This window comes from Nyctereutes procyonoides, unplaced genomic scaffold, assembly GCF_905146905.1.
Source record: "Nyctereutes procyonoides isolate TBG_1078 unplaced genomic scaffold, NYPRO_anot_genome, whole genome shotgun sequence".
NCBI lineage: Eukaryota > Metazoa > Chordata > Mammalia > Carnivora > Canidae > Nyctereutes > Nyctereutes procyonoides.
In genome coordinates this window covers 12,016,678-12,033,794 of record NW_026575036.1, presented here as the reverse complement: position 1 = coordinate 12,033,794, position 17,117 = coordinate 12,016,678, and the positions used below count along the sequence as shown (strand labels likewise).

The following is a 17,117-nucleotide window of genomic DNA, read 5'->3' as shown; positions in this document are numbered from 1 at the left end:
TTCTGTGGATTCATGATACATGGGAGTCCAGAAAGACTAGTCCAAGAGAAGTGTGTGACAAATACAACTGAGTGAGCAGGTGGGTGGGTGCTGACAAGCTCCCAGAACCCAGGCTTTCCATTCAAAGGAACCACAACTCGCTTTGCAAGCAGAAACAAAGCAATGTCTTTCTAAGAAACACAAACAACCAAGAAATCCTAGCATATCCTCTTACTCCTGTTACCTCCTTGTATTAGCCAACCACGCACACTGAAAATAATGGTGTAGAAGAAAAAGGAAAAATAGAGCAACACATGGTTCTTTCTTTCAGTCCTTCCTTAAAGCCAGCCCATCCTTCTGTAGGACAAAGACTGATAGAATGAAGGGATCAAGAAGTGAAATAAAAGTGGTACATTAGTTTTGGGCAGTGTTTCCACATTCTGGTGAGAATACACACATACCCATACAAGTTACAAAATACGAAGTGTGTGATTCCAGTAATTCTGCAGATGTGTCAACTGGCCTTGTACCATATAAACAGTACAAATCCTAATAATTTAAATTCTTAATTTTTCAGGCACCTGAGTGGCTCAGTGGTTGACCATCTGCTTTTGGTTCAGGTCATGATCCCGGGGTCTTAGGATTGAGTCCCTCATCAGGCTCCCCTTAGGGAGCCTGCTTCTCCCTCTGCCTTTGTCTCTGCCTCTCTGTCTCTCATGAATAAAATATTTTTAAAAATTTAAATTATTAATTTTTCTTCACTTAGAACAGTATTAGGGGAACCTGGGTGGCTCAGTCGATTAAGAGTCTGCCTTCAGCTCGGGTCATGATCCCAGAGTCCTGGGTTTGAGCCTGCTTCTCCCTCTCCCTGCCACTCCCCCCGCACACACTTGTGTTCTCTCTCTGTCAAATAAAATCTTTTAAAAAATAAATAAAAGAACGATATTAAATAGCAAACAAGGACAAATGGCAAACAAGGACAAGAGGGAGTGCAGAAGAAAACGAAAAGCTTATGTTAGGACCTTTAATAATTTCAACAAGGGTTAAAATTTTCATTTTAAACAGGGCTCCACAAATTACGTGGCCAGCCCACTGAGAACCATTGAACTCAAGAATATCATGCCTATCTAAAATGCTACACATGAGGCACCTTGGTGGGACAGTCGGTTGAGCATCCAACTTTTGGTTTCGGCTCAAGTCATGATCTCAGGGTGGTGAATCTGAGCCCCGCAACAGGCTCCCAGCCTGCTTGGGATTCTCTCTCCCCTCTCCCTCTGCCCCTCCAACACGGCTGTCACCCACCCCCCAACCCACCCATTGCCACATGCTCATGCATCCTCTCTCAAATAAGTAAATAAAATCTTAAAAAAATAAAATAAGGGATGACTGGGTAGCTCAGTGGTTGAGCATCTGCCTTTGGCTCAGGTTGTGATCCTGGGCTCCCAGGATTGAGTCCTGCATCAGGCTCCCCAGAGGGAGCCTGTTTGTGTGTCTGCCTCTCTCATGAATAAATAAATATTTTAAAAAATAAAATACTACACACACTGGATAAGTTTCCCCTGAGGTCTTTCAAGGCAACCCCCAAAAGACCCACCAGTGGACTGATGGATCTAGGCTTAAGATTTTATTTATTTCACACACACACACACACACACACACACACACAGCACACACAAGTAGGCAGAGCAGCAGGCAGAGGGAGAGGGAGAAGCAGGCTGAGTAGGGAGTCCAATGCAGGGCTCATCCCAGGACGCTGGGATCATGACTTGAACCAAAGGCAGACGCTCAACTACTGAGCCCCCCACCCCAGGTGTCCTTAGTTCTATGCTCCTAATTACTGAATCGCTTGAATCCTTTTCTCCCAGGCCCCTCACTCATCACAACACATTTGCTGAAATAGCACAAACCCAAGGTCTTTCCAACGAAAAGTGGCTCTAGAGACAATCAGTTAACCTGAAGACTATAGAAGACCTTACCCGGAGCAGCAGCTAATGCAGAGACCTCTCTGCTGGACATCTCCCTTCAACAGAGTGCTTTTCTGTGCTTTAGTGGTTCCGTTTTAACCAAACTCAGGCTGTTTCTCACCACGCAGCGTGATCGGGTTTCCCCTGGGAAGTGGTTCTGTGAACCACTAAGTCTGGCTGTCTAAAAATTCCTCCTTCAAAAAACAGTCAAGTTTCCTTTATCTCATGTTATTCTCCTCTTCTGTTTTGTTTTGTACCACCACTTTCCACTTCAACAAATTAATATCCTGCCTAGAGACACATCCCGGCAAATGTGTCAGTTTGTATTGTTTAGATGAGAGACTTCTGTCATTCTTTCAAATTTTTCCTCTGCACCAATAATCCTGGGAGCCAGCCTCTCAAGAGCCTGAGTGGCTTGTCTATGAATTTCCTTTCACTGCCTCCTAGTAGACTGAAAAAATGCAGACTGCCTGCAGTGGACTTACTCAACTCTTGTCCCTTCCACTCACATCTTTTTCTATTTCCCCGTCCTTTATTCTAGCCTGGCTGAAGGAGAGCTCTTGAGGAGTTCAAGGCTAAACCACTCTCCACCGGATTGTTAATCTATCCCTGTCCCCATGAGACTTTGTACTCATGCCCTCCTTGCTTTTGCTGCTTTCGCATGACACCCTCCACCTGTGCCTGCTTCAAACCAGGCTATCACAGCATGCCTCTCCTGGTTCGATTCCTTGAAAGGCTGGGCTAAAGGGCCACCTGCGGTTCATCCCCTCCCTTGTAATCCTTAGTTTTTTGCATGCTGGATTCCATCTCTATTGGGCTACTGAAACTGTGCAAAGTTCACACACAAATGATCTGGCAACTGGCTGGACCAGGGGCAGTTTCTTAGACCCATCCTTGTAATGGGTCTGTTGCACCAGATGGCAAGGACAGTCTCCTTGCGTTGAGTGTGCTTCTTCCCTTGCTACCACCATCTTCCCCTTCTCTGATGGTTCCTGCTCTACTACCTCTGTCAGTAAATTTCTTTAGGCTGATCAGGTCTAAATGTCAAGAGTTCCTTGAAGGTTGTGTACTTGCTACTCTTTTTATTCTGTATCTTCTTCAAAATAGGTGGAGGGGATTGAGAGATACAAACCTCCGGTTGGTAAAATAAATCACACAAATTAGAAGTACCAGCAGAGGGAATATGGTCAATATATTGTAATAACACTGTATGGTGACAGATGGGAACTACCTATTGTGGTGAGCACTGCAGATGTACAGAACTGTCGAATCACTACGGTGTGCAGCTGCAATTAATATAACATTGTAGGTCAACTATCAGTAAATTTAAAAATAAAAATCATTGGGAATATTTGATACATTGTACACAGCATAACAAAGACCAAATAACTAAATTTTCAACTTCCCTTTTTTAGATTCTGAAGTATTTTAGGGTTTGTTGTATTTCAGATTACAGGCATTTCTCTAAGATTTCCAAAGGTAAATCAAATGCAAGATGAACTGTACTCAAAACTTATCCATAATAGATGGCATATTTTCTTGATATTAGAAACTTTCAGGGTCACCTGGGTGGTTCAGATGGTTGAATATCTGCCTTCGGCTCAGGTTCTAGATCTCAGAGTCCTGGGATCAAACCCCTCGTTGGACTCCCTCCTCAGCGGGGAGTCTGCTTCTCCCTTTCCATCTGCCCCTCTTCCCTGCTTGTGCTTGGTCTCAAATAAATAAATAAAATCTTAAAAAAAAAAAGAACTTTCATGGCCTAGAAATAATTTGACATTAGATTCAAATAAACGTCAGCATGCCACATTCTGTCACGTTTCCTTACCCCATATTTTCTAGCCCATTAAAAATATGTGACTATAAAAATGTCAATAAATTAAATATATATGCGTAAAAAATAAAAAGAGTTCCCTGAAGGCTCTATACCTGCTTCTTTTTTAATTCATTATCTTCTTTACTGAGTTCACCTACTATTAATCCTTATGTAACAGTTTCTTGGAAATGCTCCATCAATCTAGGATTTTGCCTAAACTCCAAACTTAAATTTCAAATTCTTAACATCTTCATGTGAAGAAAATCAAATCATTCTAAAAACCTAATGAGACAGGTATTATTTTACCATAATACAACACAGTTAAGTTATTGTGGGTCATGATGGAATCTCAAACTCCAGGTGTTTAACTCTTAATTCATCCTATTTCCCATTAAAATTCAACTTGCACCTGTATGTGTTTCTTGATTAAATTTAAAGCATAATCTTATCTCCCTCTTAAAAACCCTAAGGGCCGGCTCCATTACATCTTACCTCTCTTAATATTGTATTGATCTATCTTATCCTTCCCTAAAATTAATCTCACTGTATTCTACATTTTGCACCAAAGCCTAGCACGCTCATCTCCCCCCACACTGCCTCAATATCTCCTACTCCTTTAAGGCCCATTCAAATCCCACCTCCTCTAGGAACCCCACCAAACCCAACCCTTTGTTCGAGTGACTCATCTAGCTTGCAGTATGATCTTCCCACACCTACCTCCCAAAGGCCCAGCAAATTGATTTTTTGAACTGAATATACTTTTTATAATTCAGGAGTAATGCATGAATGTTGTAAAATAAACATTAGTATGCTTTAAAATTTTTTTCATCTTCCCTTGTCACTCTAATCTCACCTCCTATAAATCACCCCATTTAATAATTTTTCATGCATTAACAAATATAAACTATACATGTGTGCTTGGTTGTTTTTCTCAATATAGAATAGACATATGTATAAGTCAACATGTTTTTTTTTCCCCAACCATTTTAACAGCTAAACAGTTGTCTAAATCTGTTTTTTATTATGGTTATGCGTGAGGAGAGCCATCTCCTTTCTGCCTCCATCTTCCGTATGTGAATATTCTCAAGGGTAAAGGCTATGTTTTGTTCTTACATCTTCAAGATGACCTCATACCAAAACCAAGAATTACTTAAACACAGATATTATCATATTTGGTCCTCAAAAAGCACATAGCCAATAATGACAAGGGATTCTAATCTAGAGTTGTCTGACTCTGGAGTCCACATCCTTCATCCCTAGGCTACAGCTAATAAATTTTTCATAAGGCCATCCTCTGCTTTTTAAACCAAAGTTGGAATTCAGAAGAGCTCCAAGTATTCTGGTGTAGGCAGATGGGACTGAGGAAAAGAGATGGGGCACTGGCCGATTGGCGAGTATGTGGAGGTTAGTGGTTGCAACTATAAAGCTAACCTATCACTCAGTCCTTCAATCTGTGTTTATGGAGAACCTACCAGAAATTGAATTACTTGCCTCGTCCTCTTCAGGCTCCCCATCACACTCTCTCCCTCAGGAGTAGCTGTCAACATTTGTTGAAAATCTCTGTGCCAAGTGTGCCGAGATTCTTTCTATTAATAATTTCTAATATTTTTGAAATTATTTCTAAAAATTCTACGAGACAAATATCAGTACCATCATTTTAAAGATAGGAAAACTGAGGGACACCTGGGTGGCTCAGCAGTTGAGCGTCTGTCTTTGGCTCAGGGCGTGATCCTGGAGTCCTGGGATCAAGTCCCACATCAGTCTCCCTGCATGGAGCCTGCTTCTCTCTCTACCTCTCTCTGTGTGTCTCTAATGAATAAATAAATAAAATCTTTATTAAAAAAAAAAAAGATAGGAAAACAGACTCAGAGAAGTTAAAATACTTGCCAATATTAGACTATAATAAATAGTGAATCCAAGATTCAAGCTGAGGGTCTGTGTGGTTCCAGACTGATCCCTCTTTTGTTGTACAGAATGCTGCCTTTCAATTATTAGAGAAAAGATGAACTATGACTTTTTAAAATTTAGACACAGTTAAGATTACATTTCACTACAAGTAACTGACCCAACTTCTGTGGTCTAACCAAATGGAGATTTTCTTTTTCTCCCAAAAAGTCAAGAAGTGGGCAGACAAGGTATGGTACGGCAGTTTGGAAATGCCATCAGCTTCTCAGCCTGCTTAACCTTTGAGCTTTTTGGTCTTTGGTCACAAGATGCCTTCTCCACTTAGAAAACAGCCTTCAGGGACGCGTGGGTGGCTCAGTGGTTGAGCATCTGCCTTTGGCTCAGGCTGTGATCCCAGGGTTCTGATTCCCCACAGGGAGCATGCTTCTCCCTCTGCCTATGTCTCTGCCTCTCTCTCTCATGAATATATAGTCTTTAAAAAAAAAAAAAAAAAAAACAGCTTTCATGTTCCAGGGAGAACAAAGAGCAAAAAGTGAGCTCACATCCCCTTATAAGAGCTTTTGAAAGAGGGGAGGGAGCCCAACCCACCTACTTCCACCTCATTGGCCAAGACGATAGCTCTAAGACACCCTGCAAGGATTCTGGAAAAATAAGGTTTTTGTTGTTGTTATTGTTGTTTTTTCAAACTGGACATGGTGGTAAATTAAACAAAATGGGGTTAGCTGAAAGAAGATGTGGGTGGAATGGATTCTGATTGGCATCTAGCTGTGTCTGCTCCAAAGGGTGATGTAAAACAAGTCATCCTAGAGAAGCTAGGTACTCTGGGAAGAGAAAAGCAATGAAAGAATCTCCATATTTAGAAGCTTTCTGGTTGTGCAAAGTCACAAACTGATGGGGGTGAGGGCTGGAAGAACATGAACCCATCCAAAGCAGCTGATTCAGAGGAAAAACACTGAGATCCAGGTGACTTCACACAAATCATCCTGGCCAACTCACAGGTTCAATGGGAGTGTTTTCTCTGAGTCCCCCACTGTTTCCCTTCCTCCCATTCACTCACTTCCTGGAGTCCTGGAGTTAATATAGAGGGGCACCTACAGGCTCATTCAACTCCTCCTATCATTCATAAGAAGAAGTAGAGCATGTCCAAATTCCAATTCAAACAAAATAAAACTCTCTACTATGTGTTGTTATAAGCAGCAGCATCTTTAGACATAGATAATGGTTGCAGAAACACGGCGTCTGCAACCACTGCAGCTGCACTAACAAGTTAGAATATTAAGAAAGTAGGCCATTGAGTTCTAGCCCTGTTTTCACTTTTTCCGAATAAAGTAAACTCTATAAACTGTCCTCACAAAAACTGCATAAAACTCTGTGGTGGTGAGATGATGACATTTGTGCAAGTACTATAGAGAGAAGGGTGACAAAGAGCGAGCAAAAGAGGACTAGATCCTGTGAGCTAGGTTCTACATAAATACAAGGTAATATAGGCATATTTAGTGATATGATAGAGTATTACATGCAGAACATGAAAGAATTAACCCATTTCCCAATAGGCTTCCTACTTATTCCCAAGAACTCCCTTGCTTGCCTAAGGAATTTGGCCACTCATTTATGAATGAGCTTGCCAATAAAAACTGCATCTTTACTCTCTCGTACCAGGTAAAATTAAGCTTGCTCTTTTTAATAAACACATACATGTGAGAGATCAACACACCTGCTCTCTTGAACTTGTGTCTGTTTTTATGTCAAATGCTTGATTTCCCTAAATTAAAAGAGAGGTGAAAATACTTAGCCTTCCTCTGGAGTTCAGAGGGTGTTCATAAAAGCTACAGCCAGCCCCAAATATTACAGTACTTGATCTTCTTCCATCAGGATTCATAGTCGAGACATGAACCTTTGCCAGAATGACTGATACTAACTACAATTGAAGTTTGTACAATTCCTTCAGTCATGGACATTTTTAGGTACACCACTGTACAGAAACCACCAAATGATCTTTCTATTCTGAACTCATTATGCTTGCCAACAAAAACAAGGATTCACATGTAGGCCAGTCAAAATGTGAGTCACAGCAAGTTCTAGTGAGACACAAAACCCAAGTCCAGTCACAAACTGTGACAACACACCCACCAGGACCACTCAGAGTCCAAAGCCATATTTCAGAAATAGAAACTCTTCAACGGGTACAGACCAGAACACATTTCACTCAGACCCACCTCTCCCTCACAAAAGTGCCTAATAAGTGTTCAAACATAAAACTCCTGGAAAAGCCCATTTTTAAATCTAAAATCCAGTTGTTTGGCCTTTTAGACCCTTCAAAATGGAAAAAAAATATTGAAGCAAAAGTAATCCTCACCACTTGGCCTTTGAAACACTGTCAACTTATGCCAAACTGGCATCAATAACGTTTATATTTAAAATAAACAGCATAAAAGAAATAGAAGAGTCTTTGTATTTTTGTAGGGTGGGTTGGTTCAGTTTAGCCATTTTTTTAAGCCATTACCTCCAATTAATTAAACATCAGTCTCTGTGGTTGTAATATATGTGACAAAAGCTGTAGGCTTTTCGACTAGGAAAAAGGTTCAGACATGCACAGTGAGGACTTTGAGGGAAAAAATGGCATAATACACTAGAGATGAAGCAACTGCACAAGCCCAGAGCAGTTTTTGGACAGTGTCTATTTTTGAACAGTTTGATGACTGATTTAACTGTGAAATTATCAGCCTTTAGGTGAAGGGAACCACTGGCCGAAGACACATTGTTCCATTTATCCCCAAACACCACCCAGTGTCATTAATCTCAACAGCTTTGCATCTCATACTTACACCCATCTGTTCAACCATGGTTAAAAAATAATAATAATAATCCCAGCTCCCTAAAATATTTCACGATTGGCTGCTCAACTATGACTTTTTCTTTTTTCTTAATTTCAGAATATGGCTTTCTAGGGAAATCTCTGGGAATAAAAAGACCATGATTATGCAATATCTGTGCCCTATGTTTCCACTTTGAAGCATTATTTCTTTAATAAAGAATTAAAGAGACACACCCAAATGTGAATTAATAGTCATCAATTCACTCATTCATGTTTTGAAAAGGTAATTCAAATCAGGCCAGAAACATGCAATAATATCTTTGAAAAGACAGAATCAGATGAATAAGATCTTCTTTAAGTTAACAGTTCGAACAATGTGCTATTTGGGAACTTTTTTTTTTTTTTTCCTTTTTTAGAGAGAGCAAGCAAGAAGGGAGAGGGGCAAGAGGGGGAGAGAATCCCAAGCAGACTCTCCATCAAGTGTGAAACGCAATGTAGGGCTCAATCCCAGGACCCCGAAACCATGACCTGAACTGAAACCAAGAGTTTAATGCTCTAACAACTGCACCGCTGAGGCACCCCTGGGAACCTTTTTAAATGGCAGGTGAAAACCTCAAGTTAATTTAATGTAACAAATTACCAACATAATATAAATTAACTATAAAAATACAAACATTTCCTGAATATGAAAGGCACGTTTTTAAAAGGGAGTCAGCTAGTCAGTAACAGGGAAAAAGTGACCTTGTTCTAATTTATCTCATGCTGGTACAGTGAGTGACAAAAAAGCTACATAAACAGTTAAGTTCTCCCTCACTCGTTTCCAAAAAATGTCTATGATGCCCTTGAAATTAGGCACTAGTGATCTAGAACTATGTTGTCCCCTGTATTTCAAGTCAACACTCTGCCCACAAAGGCCAGATTATCCTACTTTTTTTTTTAATTTTTATTTATTTATGATAGTCACAGAGAGAGAGAGAGAGGGGGGCGCAGAGACATAGGCAGAGGGAGAAGCAGGCTCCACGCACCAGGAGCCCGATGTGGGATTCGATCCCGGGTCTCCAGGATCGCGCCCCGGGCCAAAGGCAGGCGCCAAACTGCTGCGCCACCCAGGGATCCCAGATTATCCTACTTTTTAAAAGATTTTCTTTATTTACTTGAAAGAGTGATGAGAGAGGGCACAACAGGGGGAAGAAGAGGTATAAGCAGCCTCCCCACTGAACTAGAGCGGGGCGCAGGGCTTGATCCCAGGACCCGAACGGAAGACAGATGCTTAACCAACTGAGCCACCGAGGTACTCCATCCTACTTTTTAAAAGTAACTATCAGAAGTATGATATTTGCTGGTTAAAGAGAATTTAACCAAAACCTGATCCTACCTTTCTCAATAATCCAACTACCTTTCAAGTTTTGTCCTTTAAAAGCACTTTGCTTTACTGGATCATATCTGCCTTATAAACACAAAGGAAATAAATATGGGTTAAAACTAAGTACATAAAATTAGTTATTACTCAAACTGTGAAAAAAAATTTAAAGCATCGGCATATTCAAGTCCCTAAGCCAGAACTAGTTTCCTGGAAAGAAAGCATAAATTTGAATTTGGCACATCAGGACAACATTGTAAAGATGCTCTTCACTTGAGTGGGCTCAATGAGTGGGGCTGGAAACGGTTTGGGCCCTTGCTTGCTAGTTGTTTTGGTTGTTACAAACTGCAGTTTGAACACTATCAACCAAGAGCTCACCTTAGCCGATAGGAATTCCACATTACCTCCTCTTTCCCACTGAAAAAAAGTCCACTGGAAAATACAGTTCTGTTTTATGTACTTCCCATAGAACATAAATAGAAAAAACCCATTCACCACTATATCAGAGCTATTAAGCAATTGCTATTTCTTAGCCCCAAAACACAAACCGAAATACAAGTGTTCTGATCTTTTCAGTAAAAGACATCTTCTCTTTGCAAAAAGCCTGTTTATCCACTCTGTGCTAATTTTTTCAAGAACTAAGAATAATACAGACCCAGGTGTTCTATACACAACAGCAAAACAAAACACATCTTTTAGCTCTGAAATCTGATTGTCATGGGCTACAAAGATGGAGAATCCCATCTATGAGTCCTGTGTTCCCTATTTCCCTCCTTGGGTTTATAAGATGTGATGCGGCTTCCTCCTTTTCTCCTCCTGGAAACGCCCTTTCATTCAAGGCACCTGGGATGCAGCTTTTGCCTCACGATGAAGTTCACACCTGACCTGGCAACAGAAGGATCTTCACTGCTGAGAACAGTGGTGAATGAAAAGGGAAACCTGACTCCCAAGTCTCAGCCCATATGTGGGTTTTTGGTGGTGGTTTTTTTCTTCCCTTCTCCAAAAGAAAGGGGCCTCAAGCACTGGTAAGCGAGGGCTCTGAATCAGTTTACGGAGTTCTGTTCCCCAGAAAGCCCCTCACAACCAAAAAGTGACCTGAGCACACAAGATCTCCGAACAGGAAAAAAGGGTTTCAAACAGGAAATAAAAATCAGAATTCCATACTTCCACTTCTCAAAATACCTTTTCCTCCCAACGGCAAATTGCTTTCCCTAAATACCTAAACCTGGACACTAAATCACGTTCTTCTATTGCTCTCTGTGCTGCTTATTGAAACGAAGGATTTGTTTTGGTCCTACATGTTGAAAAATCCATGCTCCTATAATTAAGAGTTTGCATGCCACGCCTTCCACCTCGTTTCCCTGTTAAAACTCGCTTCTCCAAAACACACACACACACACACACACACACACACACACACACACACAATCCTTGAAAACCCAACTACCAGCCTTCATCATTTTCTCAAGCAGCCACAGAAAGCAGATCTGAAGATTCTCAGCAGCTTCCCTAACCCCTCCAGATCACAAAGTTGGCAATGAAAGGGATTCTCAGGGAGAATGTCAGAGTGAAAAGGAGTTGGAGTTTCAGAAGTGTGCCCCCAAGGGACGAGTTTTCCCCGCAGCTCATCATGAATACACCCCAAGTGAATTTCTCACATCCTGACTGGACTATATAAAAGGATTTTTTTTTGGGGGGGGAGTTGATATAAAAGTATTTTTTTAGGTTGATAGATAAAAATATTAAGAATATCAATGATATCCTTTCATTTAAATCAACATGTAACAAGCCACCGCGAAACTAAAAAAAAAAAAAAAAAAAAAAAACCTTTCATTCTCTCAAAGGGCATAATTTTTGAGTCGAAATTTCATAAACTTGTGACATTTTTAAATACCACCGCCCCCCAACACACACACACACACACACACACACACACACACACTTCTCTAATTGGGGTTCTAAGGTATTGCTGGAAGACTAGGGTGTGGGGGTCGAAGGGCACAGACAATACCTTACATGTCCATCCTGGAGGTACTTTTCACATCAAAGCTAGTTGGGAGCCCCAGGAGTTACGCTCTGTCCCCCACCCCCAAAAAAAAGTTCCCGTCCCCCGTCGCCCCCTCCACCCCCCGCCCCTTGGGAACCTGGAGTGAGTAAGGAAAGGAAACCGACCCGGGGAAGAGGAGGAGCAGCTGCAACCGCACAACGGTGCCACTTCCCTCCGGTCCCGGAGGGGAGCCCCACGCCCTTACCTGGGGGGTGCGAGCCGCCGGGCACTTGTTCCAAAAGTTCTGCTTCACCTTCCGTCCGAGTTCAAAGCCCCGGCACGGCGGCCCCGCCGCAGGCGCCCAGCGCGAAGCCCGTCCCGTCCCGCTCCCGCCTTCCCCACCCTCTCGGCCCTACACCATGTCAGGAATCCGGGCAGGCACCGAGCTGCTGCGAGCTGACATCACTCCCAGCTCCAGGTACCTCCCCCTCCCACCTCCCACTCGCTCTCTCTCCTCCCTCCCTGCGGGAATTAGCCAAAGAGCGTGCGTAAGGGGGCGGGGCCGGCCGCGCCCGCGCGCCCGCTGATTGGGCGCCGCGGCCGTCACTCAGAGGAGTCGCCTGCTCTAGACATTCCTCGCGGAGCCAGCCTGGGGCTGGGAGTGGGTGGAGGTGGTGGTGGTGGTGGTGGTAGAGGAGGAGGAAAAAGGGGGAAAAAAAAAAATGCTGCCTTTCCTGCTATCTCTGAGGAAAGGGGGTAAATGGCACGGGCAAGCGCCTTTAAACTTCTCTGGGCGTGTTTTCCTACATCCTAGATGGGAAACGAAACTAACCCAGCCGAGCCCCCCTTGGTAAGGGAGAAACAATTGCCTCCTCTGTGACCCGGGCAAGTGCGAGTCCCGCGGCGCGTGGAGCGGAAAATGGCTAGCTCCAAGTCCGGCAAGTAAAGCAAGCCTGCTCGCTCTGCTGCCCCCTTTTATTATCTTGGGGCTGCTGCGTGTTCCCTTAGATGGGGAATTTAGAACTTCCAAAGCGCCGGAGAGGTTGGGGAGGGAATCCCAGAAACCGGTTGCAACCCCACCCCCCCCACCCCCCCAGCTCTGAATGGGTTAACTGGTGGCCTTAGCAGCCATGTGCTGCTTTTGCATTTAGCGGTGAAAAATCACACCCCACGAGCTTCTGGACAAATAAAAATTGAGCCTCCAAAGAAAAATTATTATTTACCCTTTTTAAGTACCTGAAGGCTGTTGCTTTCATGCACCACTGAAGGGCGGGGAGGGGGGGGAGTCTCCCAATTGAGCTCAACCAGCCACATGAGAATAATTACTGTTGAATGGAGCCAATTGCAGCGGCTGAGCTATCAATTAAGAATTAACTAACATTTACCCTTGACGGATATCATGCTGTATAATCCCCTTGGCTAACAGAACAGAATGATCCTCAGGAGACTGTTCTTTCAATTTGCCTAATATCTGATCCAAGACAGAACTGCATGGTGAACCGTGGCTCTATTTATAGGAGATCTAGATAGCGTATTATCCATTATCTTCTGGAAGGACAATGAATTGAGTATTGGCTTTCTGTTGGTTTGTATTGTTTGTTTTACGGTTGATGACAACATCTGCATTTCACCAGTCTGCCAAGAATTGTAGATAGATGTGCAGAATCAAACGTTGTATCTCATTTAATCCTAACAGCCGATAAAGTGTCATTAGCCCCATTCTAACATAAGGAGTCAAAGGCTCAGCCAGATAATGTAAGTAAATTAATCCAGAACATCCAGGACTGGGGTTGAAACCAAGATCCATTTGACCCCCCAACCACTTTTTCAATGGACACTCATTCAAACACTATAATGCTGAAAAAAAATCCACAGACCCAGGCCTCTGATCTCATAAATCTACTTTCTATTATCACCATTATGCTGTTGTCAGACCTATGATATTTCAAACTCCTAACTTCCCAACCTCCTTAGAAAGACTCCTAAGTCTTTCTATGCATCACCACCAGATGAGTTTTCTAAAACAGCTTGCTTTAGCCATCAACATCCTCCCCTCTAAATCAGGGCCCCCTTGCCCTGCAATTCTTAGCTAGCCATTTAAAACACTCCTGAACCTGGTCTCTATTTATCTTTCCCACCTTATCTCCCAATTTGCTCCCAGGAGACCCTCTCTTATAGCCAAACTGGTCTACTCAACATACTCCTGCTTGATTCTCACCTTCTGGCCTAGCTGGAATCCCCACTCTTCTGCGTGTTAAGTCTTGCCCCTCTCTCAAAGCCTAACTAAGTCCTAGTCCTCTGTGTGTGCTATAGTGGAAAGAAGAGGGCTAGGGGCCCATTGCCCAGTTCTGGCACTTACTTGCTGTATAACTGGGCAAGTCACTAAAACTTGCCATCAGAAACCTCGATCACCTCCTTTATAAAATGGGGTTGATAATACATCAAAGATTATAGTAAGGGTTATTGAGATTGTACAGAGGTATAAACATATGATTAAATATGTCCAGTTTTATATATTTTCTTACCTTCCCACAGGATTAAGCAAGTTCCATGCTTAATCCTCTTTGTATTCCTTATATTCTGATTCAAAGAAAAGACTCACTAAAAATATAGGACTATAGAAGAATGGATCATCATATCACCCCTAATCACCTTCCATTCCTTAATGCACCCAGAACCCAAATAATCCCACAGCCAGAAACCGTAAGTCTCTCTCTCTCTCTCTCTCTCTCTCTCACTCATACTTTGGCCAGAATCCTTCCCTTTTCCCACTCTCCCATCATTCATGCAACAACCCTTATTTTCTGCACAAACCACTTAACCTACCTCTCAGCCACTCATCCTTCCCCTCCCTTAGTTAGGAACACACTTATCAGTGGTGCCTGTTCCCTACTTTGCTCCCCAAATGCCTTCGAACAGTGGCAGGGTGGCTACCAATCATTTTTCTAGCCCTGGTCATAGGATGACTGCATCCAGGCTCACATTCTGCAATCCGCAGCAGATGGGGGAGGGAATGGCCCACCCCCACAGGGATGGCAGGATAGAATAACAGGAAGTTGCCTCCCATCCCTTCTGCAGCTGGAGTGATAACAGCTGCCATCAGAGTCCAGAAAACAAAAGAGGAAAGCTGAAAACAAGGCCAGGGCTGGAACAGTAGTATTGAAATCAAGGGTTCCAAAGTGGGTAAGAAAAGAACCAATGGGTGAGATTTCAGCCTCCTTCTCCCTGAACTCTCTTCTTCTCCCGCTTAACAAGAGTTAGAGCTCCTCTGTTCTACATTTAGCTTCATCATAATGTTTCATTTTTTAAAAAAAAAGTATATGTGTGTGTGTGTGTGTGTGTGTGTGTGTGTGTGTGTGTGTATTATTGACCTCTAGGTATCTTGGAGAAGCCCCAAAGGATTAGAACAATGTATCAGAAGTGAAATAGGATGCCTGATGAGGAGACATCCAGAGTTTACCCACTATCCTGAATTCCAGCTGGCTTAATGGAAAAAATCCATTTACAACTCCTGAGGTTTCAACATGAATTAGCTCTGTAGGTCTAGGTATCTATTTTCTGCTTAGTGATTCCTGTGGTTATTGCTTACCTTTAGTACCTATGAGTTGTGCCAGGTACTAGTACCATGAGTATGAATGGGGAGAGGAACATTTTGAAAGCATGAGAAAGCCTGCAGGGAGTAACAAAAATAGAACTTAAAAAGGACCCCACAGGCCATTTGATGGGAGCCACCTATGGGATGTAAGAACCCCTTCTGCAGCATTCCTAACAAGTAGCCTTCTAAGCCCCAGCTTGGATTCCTTTTCTGCCACAAGGAGCACAGAAACTCAGATCTTTCTCCTAGCAAGCAGACTCTAGTTTTTTGACTTTATCATCCAAAGACCTTGGTCTTGTGTCCTCATTTAATCCTCATAACCATTCATTAGGGTGAGTGCTATTAGCCCCCTTTTAACATAAGGAATCAAAGGCTCAGAAATTTTATATAAGTAAATTGCTCCAGAATACACAGAACTGGGGGTTGAAACCAAGGTCTCTATCTTCAAGCCATTTTTTTTTTAATACATCTAAAGCATTGCTTGTCTACAATCTACTTTTTTTCAATTCTGCCCTCCCAAGTAACAGGGAGCAGGCTGTCTTTATTCCTGCATCCCCAAGCCTTTGCAGGCACAAGCCTGCAAACACTGATTTGTTTAGATGCAGATTCCAAAAGAGGTCCACCTGACTCACCAAGGTCATATCATGTGCCTGTCTGGTCTTCACAGGCTTCCGGCTACCTCTCTCTGAAGCACAGTCCTGATCATTCTCGACTCCTTTCAAAACACTTGAACAGGGGATCCCTGGGTGGCTCAGCGTTTGGTGCCTGCCTTTGGCCCAGGGCACGATCCTGGAGTCCTGGGATCAAGTCCTGCATTGGGATCCCGGCATGAAGCCTGCTTCTCCCTCCTTCTATGTCTCTGCCTCTCTCTCTCTCTCTCTCTCTCTCTCTCTCTCTCTCTCTCTCTCTCTGTCATAAATAAATAAATCTTAAAAAAACAAACAAAAAAAAACTTTTGAACATGTTCCTTCACCAGGGAACAAAGCCCACACTCTCTTTGGGCATTCAAATGCCCTTACATCCTGGCCTCCAACTTACCTTTCTACACTTACTGATCCACTTTCTACCAGTCTATCCACTTACTGATACACTTCTTCATACTCCCATGCTGTGCAAACTGGATGACTTTGTACCCATAGTCCTTAATAATGTTTCTTCCTCAATTAAAGATGATCTTTGCTCATTTCTGCTAAAATCTACCTCCCAGGGTAGTTGCGAGGATTTGAGGAGACATCATGTGCACAATGACAGAGCACATTGCCTGACACATAATAAGACATCCCTAAATAGGGGATCCCTGGGTGGCTAAGTGGTTTAGTGCCTGCCTTCGGGCCAGAGCGTGATCCTGGAGTCCCCAGATCAAGTCCCACATCAGGCTCCCTGCATGGAGCCAGCTTCTCTCCCTGCCTGTATCTCTGCCTCTCTCTCTCTCTCTCATGAATAAATAAAAAATCTTTATAAAAAAAAAAGACATCAGTAAATATATTTTCCTTTTTTTATGCAATAAAACAATTGCACTATTATTTTTACATAGGGCTTATGTCCCTCACTGGCTAAATTCCTAATAAGGGTAGGATGCCAATTTGTTTTATCTTTATGTTCTTTAGGGAATCTAAAGCCCTCCTTTGGGGCATCTGGCTGGTTCAGTCAGTTAAGCATCTGCCTTCGGCTCAGTTCATGATCTCGGGGTCCTGGGATA

The 17,117-nt window shown here is 42.8% G+C and overlaps 1 protein-coding gene across 9 annotated transcripts in view; it reads right to left on the bottom strand.

Moving 5' to 3' along the window:
• Positions 1 to 12,259, bottom strand: part of PPFIBP1 (PPFIA binding protein 1) — a 172,784-nt gene extending 160,525 nt beyond the window's left edge. For 4 of the 9 annotated variants that reach the window (XM_055318788.1, XM_055318780.1, XM_055318789.1 and 1 more), the window contains exon 1: positions 12,089 to 12,258. The gene's annotated coding sequence lies outside the window, so the exon portion shown is untranslated. Of the gene's footprint in view, positions 1 to 12,088 lie in introns of all 9 variants that reach the window. The other 5 variants (XM_055318787.1, XM_055318784.1, XM_055318785.1 and 2 more) reach the window with 2 other exon arrangements.
• Positions 12,260 to 17,117: the final 4,858 nt, after the last annotated feature.